At 47.3% G+C, this 10,332-nt stretch overlaps 1 pseudogene; it reads left to right on the top strand.

The window, feature by feature from the left end:
* The first annotated feature begins 370 nt into the window (after nt 1-370).
* On the top strand, nt 371-694 carry LOC139401418 (anaphase-promoting complex subunit CDC26 pseudogene; annotated as a pseudogene).
* The last annotated feature ends 9,638 nt before the right edge of the window (nt 695-10,332 follow it).

Here is a 10,332-nt window from a genome sequence, read left to right as displayed (position 1 = left end):
TAAATAGAATTGTACAAACAAAATCAACGTTGCTGGGGCACAACAGGATTTGGGACAGGTGTGAAAAAAAGTCAGATGTGCAGGCTACAATAACAATGACAGTTTATTAAAAAAAAAGGGTAGGTAACAGACTAGATACGCCTGCTACGTTAGGTTACTGACTAGGTAACTAGGAACAGTGTCTGAGAGCCCTGCTCTACACAGTCCAAACAATGTTTGGTGTTTTGTTAGATAGTATTGCCACTAGCTAGCCATTCACACCCGTAGTGGCACGACATGAGCACAAGCTGCCCCACTGTGACCCCAACTATGCATAGCTAGGATGGCGGATTCTACAGAGCGTGGCTAGCTACTATCCAAAATAAACAACAACAAAATCTAACGTTAGTGGTAGAAGATGCTGCACAGAAAGCCCACCCGCCTGGAGCTGAAGTTGGATTACACGGAGGAGTTTGAGAGTGTCAAGAAAGAGCTTGAGAGTCGGAAGAAACAACGAGATGAGGTGGATGTTGTTGGCGTGGCGATGTTGAGTGACATGGTGGGAGCCGGTAGTGGAGCAGGGGATGGGAAGACACGGGAACAGATGATCAATGAGAGAATAGGCTACAAGCCCCATCCTAAGCCCAACACCTTGCCATCGCTCTTTGGAAACCTGCAATTTTGGGTTCCTAATGGACACATTACAGACAGATAAAATGGTTGGCCCCTCCTGCATTGGTGTGTGGTTGGCACCGTGACTGTGCTCTTGACATGGTCAGGGGTATTTGTTTACCTGAGAAGTATATCTCTACAAAGAAATGTGTACTTTGAGGATCATATTGCATTCATAAGTCTATAGTAATGTTGCTGCATTTACCTGAAAAGTTATGACTTGCGATGCAAAGGGTGGCCTTTTGTACAGTGTAATGTTTGATGGCAGGGGTCGTGTACAATGGTTTCCCTCCTTTATTACAAACATCCAGACTTGGTAGCATCTGTGGAAAGATGGATTAACTGAATGGACTTTAGCTAAATCAGTCATTACTTACAATGGTATGATTGTACTTTTATTAGGCCTTCAAGGCCACATTATGTCAAGTTCTTGAATGATAAAAAAAAAAAACAATGCATAGCTAGCAAGCAAGAAATAGTGGTGCTAGCTAACTTGACGCAAGTGATCTTATGGTCGGAGCTCTAGAAAGAGCCTAGAGTTCCCGACTTGGAATTCCGAGTTGAATGACTGTTCAAAAAGTATTTTCCCAGTCGGGGGCTAATTTTTTCCCGGGTTCCCAGTTGTCTTGAACTCACTGATGTCTGAGATTTCCCAGTTCCAAGTTTCCAGTTGTTTTGAACGTGGCAGAAGACATGCTGGTTTGACAGCATGGCCAATGTATTAAACCTTTTCTGGCCCATGTTGTTGAATGTTTATCCTTTTAAGCATGGAAAAGAGACCCTTAAACCCAGACTTGGACCACATACCTACTCCATTGAATAGCAGGCTAGTGATTGCTTTGCAACGCTTGCAGTTAGCTACTGATTCATTCCAAACTACTCATTGTTGAATTTGCAATTTCCAACTTGTGTAATTTTTTTGTCCAATGGCCAATGAGCACTCGGGCTCCCAAGTGGCACAATGGTCTAAGGCACTACCCTTGGGGCGGCAGTAGCCTAGTGGTTAGAGTGTTGGACTAGTAACCGAAAGTTTGCAAGTTCAAATCCCCGAGCTGACAAGGTACAAATCTATCGTTCTGCCCCTGAACAAGGCCGTTAACCCACTGTTCCTAGGCCATCATTGAAAATAAGAATTTGGTCTTAACTGAGAATCCAGAGTGTGTCACATCCAGCCGTGATTGGGAGTCCCATAGGGCGGCACACAATTCGCCCAGCATCATCTGGGTTTGGCCGGGGTAGGCCATCATTGTAAATGAGAATTTGTTCGTAACTGACTTGCCTAGTTAAATAAAGGTTAAATTAAACAAAAAATTATGTAGCATGTAATAACACACTACATAAGTTGTCAAGCAGACTGTGTAATATCAGTTATTACTGACAGTTGACATTATAACATATGACAACAGTGCATGGGCAGAGTGTGGGGTGCATGGGGACAGTCAGATGGGCTGAAGCCATGAGCTGGAGGTGATCGATATCGCTTATGTGAGGGGGAGAGCTAGACTATGCGGCGCCAGCCAGACATAAACAACAACACACATGCTGGAAATTAGTCCCACTGCGCCCACATCTGGTGGATTCTATAACACTAGAGACTGCTTGTTCCCTCGACTGCTGCTATCAGCCAAACGTCCAGATAGGTCAACACCCTAAGCCCCTGGCACCCTAAGCCCCTTTTTTCTCTGTTCCCAATGCACTAGAAGACCAGTTCTTATAGCCTTTAGCCGTACCCTCATCCTACTCCTCCTCTGTTCCTCTGGTGATGTAGAAGTTAACCCAGGCCCTGTGTGTCCCCAGGCGCTCCCATTTGTTGACTTCTGTAACCGTAAAAGCCTTGGGTTCATGCGTGTTAACATCAGAAGCCTCCTCCCTAAGTTTGCTGTATTCACAACTTTAGCACACTCTGCCAACCCTGATGTCCTTGCCGTATCTGAATTCTGGCTTAGGAAGGCCACCAAAAATTCAGAAATTTCCATCCCCAATTACAACATTTTCGTTAAGATAGAACTGCTAAAGGGGGTGGAGTTGCAATCTACTGCAGAGAAAGCCTGCAGGGTTCTGTCATACTATCCAGGTCTATGCCCAAACAGTTCGAGCTTCTACTTTTAAAAATCCACCTCTCCAGAAATAAGTCCCTCACTGTTGCCGCTTGCTATAGACACCCCTCAGCTCTCAGTCTTGCCCTGGACACTATATGTGAATTGATTGCCCCCATCTATTGTCAGAGTTCGTACTGTTAGGTGACCTAAACTGGAATATGCTTAACACCCCGGTTGTCCTACAATCTAAACTAGATGCCCTCAATCTCACCCAAATTACCAAGGAACCTACCAGGTACAACCCCAAATCCGTAAACATGGGCACCCTCATAGATATTCCTGACCAACTTTCCCTCTAAATACACCTCTGCTGTTTTAAACCAGGATCTCAGCGATCACCTCCTCATTGCCTGCATCCGTTATGGGTCCGCGGTCAAACGACCACTCATCATCACTGTCAAATGCCCCCTAAAATACTTCTACCAGCAGGCCTTTCTAATCGACCTGGGCCGGGTATCCTGGGAGGATATTGACCTCTTCCCGTCAGTAGAGGATGCCTGGTTGTTCTTTAAAAGTGCTTTCCTCACCATCTTAAATAAGCATGCCCCTTTCAAGAAATGTAGAGCTAAAAACAGATATAGCCCTTGGTTCACTCCAGACTTGACTGCCCTTGACCAGCACGAAAACATCCTGTGGCGTACTGCACTAGCTTCGAATAGTCCCCGCAATATACAACTTTTCAGGGAAGTCAGGAACCAATATACACAGTCAGTCAGGAAAGTAAAAGCTAGCTTTTTCAAACATACATTTTCATCCTGCAGCAATAATTCCCAAAAGTTTTGGGACTGTAAAGTCCATGGAGAATAAGAGCACCTCCTCCCAGCTGCCCACTGCACTGAGACTAGGAAACACTGTCACCACCAATAAATCCACAATAATCGAGAACAGCTGGCCATGCTTTCCACTTGGCTACCCCAGCCAACAGCTCTGCAAACCCCGCAGCAACTGGCCCAAGCCCCCACCCCGCTTCTCCTTCACCCAAATCCAGACAGCTGATGTTCTGATAGAGCTGCAAAATTTGGATCCCTACAAATCAGCTGGACTAGACAATCTGGACATTCTCTTCCTAAAAATATCTGCCATTGTTGCAATCCCTATCTCTAATCTGTGCAATCCCTATCTCTGTTTCTTATCGTCTGAGATCCCTAAAGATTTGAAAGCGGCCGCGGTCATCCCACTCTTCAAAGGGGGAGACACTCTAGACCCAAACTGTTACAGACCTATATCCTGCCCTGCCCTGCCCTGCCCACCCTGCCCTGCCCTGCCCACCCTGCCCTGCCTTTCTAAAGTCTTCGAAAGCCAAGTGAACAAACAGATCACCCACCATATTGAATCCCACTATACCTTCTCCGCTAAGCAATCCGGTTTCCGAGCTGGTCAAGGGTGTACCTTAGCCACGCTGCAGCCATCTTCATCGACCTGGCCAAGGCTTTCGACTCTGTCAATCACCGTATTCTTATCAGCAGACTCAACAGCCTTGGTTTCTCTAATGACTGCCTCATCTGGTTCACTTACTACTTCTCAGATAGAGTTCAGTGTGTTAAATCGGAGGGCCTGTTGTCCGAACCTCTGGCAGTCTCTATGTGAACAACTACAAATACCTAGGTGTCTGGCTAGACTGCAAACTCTCCTTCCAGACTCACATCTTCAATCCAAAATTAAATGAAGAATTGGATTCCTATTTCTCAAAAAAAAACTCCATCAATCCCGCTGCCAAACATACCCTTGTAAAACTGACTATCCTGCTGATCTTTGACTTTGGCGATGTAATTTACAAAATAGCCTCCAACACTATTTAGCAAATTGGATGCAGTCTATCACAGTCCCATACGTTTTGTCACTAAAGCCACATATACTACCCACCACTGCGACCTGTATGCTCTCATTGGCTGGTCCTCGCTACATATTCGTCGCCAAACCCACTGGCTCCAGGTCTTCTATAAGTCTTTGCTAGGTAAAGTTCCGCCTTACTGGTCACCTTAACAACACCCACCCGTAGCAATGCAGTTTGCACTGTGATGCAGTGTCTTAGGCTGCTGCGCCACTCGGGAGGCCCCATCCAAAGTTTTTAATGGTTATCAATTGCCTTGCACAAAGTATCAAAATAGTAAAATACTACTTAAACAGGACTCTTAAATAATTTTATTTAAATGTAAATGTTATTTTTTGATCACAAAAACATGGAAAAATAAATAAATAATGAAATGTTAATTATTTAAAGCAGCCTGTGTAATCATATGCCAGAGAGTAGCCACAATCGCCCCGAGCCTCAAGTTATACATTTGGGCCAGATACCTCACACTGGAATTGTCCCGAGCTCAATCCCTGCATCCTAGCCATAAGTAATACTGCCGAAGGTGGCCCAGACTCAGACCACATGAAGTCGGCCGAGTCTGACTCTCAGCCGAGTTCCCCGACTGTCAGATCCACTGTGATAGCTGGGACTTTTCATGTGGGAGACGCAACCATTTTGACACCCGTGAACACTGTGGAACTTTGGGTTGACACAATTGTGTTTATGTGCCAAGGTTTGCCGAAGCCCGGTCCACTCTGTGTTCGGTGGCTCCGGCAATCAGCGACGTACCTCGATTGGCAGTTCCCCTTGGGGGTACTTCTGTCACAACAGGCTCGTTTTACACAAGTGTGTAGGGGGGGGGGGACAGAGAGCAAATCGGCCAACTTAATACTCACCCTTGGGAGATGGCTTAGTTTGGAAAAGCTAAGTTGTGCGTCCGTGAGACGGTATAGCCTGGGTGAACCCCAGCCCCTCATGGACACAGAGGCTTCCGGCAAAGGCTGACATAGCACCCCTTTTGGCCATAACCACTGATGTCCCAGTAATGTTTTTGTGGAGTGGCTCACCGGTCACTCGGCCCTCGCTCCAGGGGTTAACCGAGCCAAGTACCCGGAGGCTTCTTCCTTATTGGAGGTGCCCGCAAGCCCCACTTCCTCCACCTTCTGGAATTGGCAATAGGAATGTGGTTACTGTTACGGAGTCTAGTTGATAGGTATTCGACTAGCTGGACGGTTCCCCGGACTCCATGTGTAGGGATTTGTACAATGCATAAACAAGGCTATTGAACCTGACATTGGTGTCTGTCTTTATTCCTTTATCCAACATATCATACTGAAACATGGTATCAGAAGTGGCTCGGAAAACACACGTTTGTTATTTTTGTAGCTAAGTACAGTATAGGCGCAGTTACGTTCCATATGCGAACACACGCCGTTTCCTACTCACAACACTGATCACCTCGTTGTTAGCTGGCTAGCTAGCATCACTACCTACTTCGATGACTGAAGGCAAAGAAATCTCATATTCCATTGCTATGGCAGCGAACATTCCACAGCCAAATCCCATGGTTCCCACAGGGGACTGGAATACTAATTGGGACAACTTCAGGGATGAATTCGAGGACTATGCGCTGGCGACCGGTCTACATGAGAAACCCAACGAGGTACAAGCTGCAACTCTGAGGAGTTTATTGGGCAGCGAATGCAGGCATATCTACCGGCACAATCTCCCCCTCACAGCACGACAACAGTGTGATGCAAAGGATATATTGGATGCATTGGAGAATTACTTCAAACCCGCCAGAAACTTCATTTACGAGCAGTTCGTTTTCGGAAGCTGCAAACAGGAAGAGGGTGAGTCAGTACACAACTTTGTAACCCGTTTGAGAGAGAAATCCGCCACTTGTGAATACGGGGGATTGAAAGATGAATTGATTCGTGACAGAATAGTACTGGGAATTGCAAATGAGGATACAAGCCGGCGTCTACTGAGAGAGAGAGGCTTAACATTAGTAACTGCCATTGAAATGTGCCGCACTGCTGAAGTCACTGACATGAGAATGAGAGCAATGGAAATCGAAACCCCACGCTCCGACGTTGATACTGTTCACGCTGTTGCTAGGCAGACATTCAGACTAAACCAATCGAGGCAGAGCAATTCACAAGGAACGGTGAACACAGAGAGCCCCGTAACATGTAAATACTGTGGGAATACACACACGTGGCAAAGAGCACTGCCCTGCCTACGGAAAACCATGCAGAGCTTGTGGAACTAATAATAATTTTGCAAAAGTGTGTCTCAAAAGCAAAAGAAGGGTGAGTGAGGGCAAGATTCACTGTGTTGATGATGTCACTCAATGTTCAGAGCTGAACAGTGAAAGTGACATTTACATGCATGAATCCATTGGGGCTGTACACTCAAGAGGGAAGAAATGGTTTGTGACACTACGATTACACAACAAGCAACAACAATGTCAACTGGATTCCGGTGCTACATGCAACGTAATGAGCTACAAAGACAAAATCAATCTGGCACCTGACACACATCTATTGCCCAGCGATACTAGACTAAAGCTGTACTCAGGAGAGCTAATGAGCTCTATGGGCACCTTTGAGACCAAATGTGTTATTCGGGGACGCAAACACAAGCTGGAGTTTGAGATTGTAAAAACCAGTCAACATCCTCTCCTCTCAGGCTCTACATGCGAACGCCTGGGACTGATGCAGTTCACTTTACCAAATGACCTGCACATTGTGGATCATGTCCAGCATGGACCCCTGTCCAAAGAACAACTACTCAGCAGATATGACGATGTATTCAACATGCCCGTTGAATCTGTGCCTGGGGAGGTACACTTTGAAGTGGATGAGAGCATCACTCCAGTCCAGTGTGCTCCTCGCAATGTGCCCATTGCAATGAAAGTGGCTGTGAAGGCCCAGCTGGACAAGTATGAGGCTGATGACCATATGACATCTGTGACTGAACCAACTGACTGGATCAGCAATATGGTCATAGTGAAAAAACCAGAGAAGCTGAGGGTCTGCATCGACCCAAAGCATCTGAACCAAGCACTGAAACGATCCCACTACATCATGCCGACACTAGAGGATGTCCTCTATAAGCTTCCCAAGGCCAGGATTTTCACCTTGGTGGATGCCCGAGATGCATTCCTTCAATGCAAGCTGGACGAAGAAAGCAGCTTCATGACTACCTTCTGGACCCCCTGGGGTCGGAAACGCTGGCTCAAGCTCCCGTTTGGTGTCTCAGTGGCGCCTGAGATATACCAACGCAAGCAGCACGAGTTACTGGCTGGGCTCAAGGGCATTAAAGCCATCGCCGATGATGTCCTGATCGTAGGCTGTGGTGACACAGACGAAGAAGCAGAACGCGACCACGATGTGAAGCTCCTGGCACTGATGGAGCCCTGCCGATCAGTTAAGCTTTGCCTTGGCCTGACGAAGATGCAGTTCAAGGTGAAAGACGTCCACTTCCATGGCCACATTCTCTCGGCAAAAGGCCTGAAGCCGGACCCAGACAAGGTCAGAGCGATCCTCGACATGCCAAACCCGTCTGATGCAAAAGGAGTACAGCGTCTCATCGGCTTTGCTAACTATCTTGCAAAGTTCATGCCACACCTATCAGCAGTCTGTGAGCCTCTGCGCCGGTTGCTGGACAAAGACACACCATGGCGCTGGCTACCCAAGCACGAGGCCGCAGTGCAGGAGATGAAATCTCTGGCTTCATCCATGCCAGTGTTGCGCTACTACGACGTCATGAAGCCTGTCACAATCCAGAGCGACTCCAGCCAAAGGGGACTTGGATGCTGCCTTATGCAGGATGGCCAGCCCGTTGCGTTTGCCTCGAGAGCGCTCACCCCCACCGAACAAAACTATGCACAAATTGAGAAAGAGTGCCTCAGCATTGTCTTCTCCTGCCAGCGATTCCATCACTACTTATATGGACGAGAGCTGGTCACCGCTGAAACTGACCACAAACCACTCATTGCCATATTCAGTAAACCTCTCCTCAACGCACCCAAGAGGCTTCAAAGCATGCTCCTGACTCTGCAAAACTACAGCCTGAAGGTCATTTACAAGCCAGGACCAGAGATGTACATCAGCGACACACTGAGCAGGGCAACAACACAATGTACAGGCAGAGGCACTGTCTATCAGCGGCAGGCCATCTGTTCGCTACAGCAGGAACAACAAGATGTCCAACAGATCAATCAGGCAAACTACTTAAACGTCACAGATCACCGCCTAGCCCAGATAAGGCAACACACTGACAAGGACGAACACCTACAGTCACTGAAGTCCATGGCTCTCGCAGGTTGGCCATACCTGAAAGAGGAGACACCTTTCACAGTGAGAGAATACTGGACCTTTCGAGATGAGATCAGCATGCAAAATGGTGTCTTGTTCAGAGGTCAGAAGGTCATTATTCCTAAATCACTATGTCCAGAGATGCTTACCCGCATACACTGCAGTCACGTTGGAAGTGACGCATGCTACCGCCAGGCTCGTGAAACATTATACTGGCCAAACATACAAGCAGAAATTAAAGACTTTGTCAGCAACTGTACCACATGCAACGAGTACGCTCATGAAAGGCAAAAGGAAACGATGATGTCACACGAACTGCCCACAAGGGCCTGGCAAATCGTCAGCATGGACTTATTCAGCCACAGACAAAAGGACTATCTTCTCATCGTTGATCACTACTCTGACTTTTGTGAAATTGAACTGCTCCCTGACTTGTCTGCAGAGACGGTCATAAAGCGCTGCAAGGCGCAGTTTGCAAGGCAAGGTCAGCCTGACAAGGTAATCACGGACAATGGCCCACAATTCCCTGCACAGTTCAAGCGTTTCGCCTCAGAATGGGAGTTTGACCACGTGACCTCCTCTCCAAGACACCCAAAAGCAAATGGCAAGGCAGAATCAGCTGTCAAGATTGCAAAAAACCTGTTAAGCAGGGCCTTGCGCGACAGCAACGACCCATGGAAAGCGATCTTACAGTGGAGGAACACACCCACCGAAAACATGGACAGCAGCCCAGCACAACGCCTTCTGTCCAGATGTCTGAAGACTACCATCCCTGTAGCTAACAAGCTACTTGAGCCCTGCGTCATGGTTGGCGTCACGGACAAACTGCGTCACAGAAAGCAGCTCGCTAAGTGCTTCTACGACAGGACTGCTCGAGACCTACCAGAGCTGGAGGTGGGTGAAACGATAAGGATGAAACCGCTGCCAGGAGACCACACAGGACTTTGGAGGCTGGGCACATGCCTGCAGAGAGTTGCACCACATTCTTACCTGGTGGATGTTGGTGGCTCCCTCTATCGTCACAATCGGGTGGATCTGCACGTAGCAGAGCAGACAAACCAGGACACGCCATACACTCACCTAGATGAGCTGGATCACAATCCAGGCCTAAGGGTAAGGGGCGCAGAATTGAGACATGGGCCAACTGAAGGTGAGGCTTCAACCCCACCAAGCTCTCCAGCTCGTGCCCCGTAATCCTACCCCTGTCAGAGCCAATACTTACTCACAGGTGGGTCGGCTGTGCAAGCCACCGGACAGGCTTACTCTGTAAGCAAGGGACTGTTAACTTGCCCTCGGTTAATTAAAATATATATATTTTCTTAAATAATTAAATTAAAAAAGGAAGATGACAACTGAAGTAAAAAGAAAATGTCATGCCTTTTCTATTGTTATGACCTGACTGTTAAGAACTTAATGTTATGCCTTTATGTTTGCACTTTCTATTGAAAAGGATGATGTTACG

Source organism: Oncorhynchus clarkii, unplaced genomic scaffold, assembly GCF_045791955.1.
Source record: "Oncorhynchus clarkii lewisi isolate Uvic-CL-2024 unplaced genomic scaffold, UVic_Ocla_1.0 unplaced_contig_10443_pilon_pilon, whole genome shotgun sequence".
In the NCBI taxonomy this organism is placed as follows: Eukaryota; Metazoa; Chordata; class Actinopteri; order Salmoniformes; family Salmonidae; genus Oncorhynchus; species Oncorhynchus clarkii.
The sequence above is the reverse complement of the archived record's forward strand: the minus strand, read 5'-3'. Positions and strand labels throughout refer to the sequence as shown.